We start from the raw sequence: 1,404 nt of genomic DNA, 5'->3' as shown, positions 1-1,404 counted from the left end.
CTTCTCAGTATGTTACAATAGTTTTTTGTGCTAGGTGATGATTCTCAATATTTTACAAAAGTTTTTGTGTTAGGTTATCGTCTTTTTGACTAAACATGACAAAAATATAATGCAAATGGATTTTTAATTTCGTTTTCATATCGAGTGTGGATTTGTGTAAGAGTGCTTGCATATAGATAGATATATGTAAAATTAACAACTCCAAATGTTTACTAAGTAACCAAACCAAAAGGGAGAGAAATCTTGAATTCGATGGTGGACTAAGTGTCTTAACCCTTATTTTGAAAACATAAAGTGAGTTCAATTAACTAATGCATGGGAGAAACCGATGGATATGTTCCTGTATAGTGCTCAATGCAGGAAACTAAGTCCTGACTTTTTTGGATGGGTTCCTTAGGTCTTTCTCCTCACCTTGTCCCTGAAGTTCATCAAAGCACACATCAGTAAATCCTAAATAACATGAAACAGTATAGTATATGCTTACATTATGGTAAGATTACAAACCATTGGATGAGGAACCTCTACAGCCCTGACATTTGTCACCTTAGTCATAGCTACGTCAAATGCTACAATACAGCTGAATCTTCACCCGCTGCACCTTATAAAGCATCAACGTTTCAATTCAAAGAAAGTAGTGAGTTTCAAATAATTAAAGAACTTATGTGATATTAAGAGATTTAAGATATATGTTTAAGGAGAGAACCTGAGAACATTAAAATCACTTGCGTTAGGCGCTGTAGTTTTCTGAAATACTTGGCACATGAGATGTAGCATCATCTGTTTGTAGTTCCTATATAACTTTCGTTGTGTATAGAAACTCAATACCCTGTCTGTGAATGAGGTACATGGGTTTAATATTCCAAGTATGAGAAAATTTGAGAAAGTGGTCATTAAGAAAACATACTTGTGGTGGCGACTCCAGAAAGTAGGTCGTCAACTCCGCTAATGAAACAGTCTCCAGCTCCTTGACACCACCTTACTATGTCACACTGGTGGAGTCACCACCGGCTGTGGCACACAATCTGGAAGTGGGATGAAAGCAGAACGTGAGGAAGAAGGTCCTATACTCCTATGTGTGAACATGTTCTATCTAATGCATTACATTTAAGGTCCTTCATCAAATAAACTCTAACTTGCAACCACATATTTGTCAATATCACAAAATTGGGGTACTTGAAATAGAATTATGAGTCGTACATGTCAAAGACTTCTTTTCCAGCTGCGGTCTCAGAGTCAAAGTAGAGATGTGTGCTAGAAGTACCATTCAAAAATAGACGGCCTGAGAAAACACATGGGAATTAAGAAGGGGTACTTAAGTACTAAACATATAGAAACTAACATGCTTTTGACGAATATATATGTATGTATGCAACTGAAATTCAGAAACACAAAATACGCATACCC

This window comes from Brassica oleracea, chromosome C8 (genome assembly GCF_000695525.1).
Source record: "Brassica oleracea var. oleracea cultivar TO1000 chromosome C8, BOL, whole genome shotgun sequence".
Classification (NCBI taxonomy): Eukaryota; Viridiplantae; Streptophyta; class Magnoliopsida; order Brassicales; family Brassicaceae; genus Brassica; species Brassica oleracea.
Note: the sequence above shows the minus strand (reverse complement) of the source record.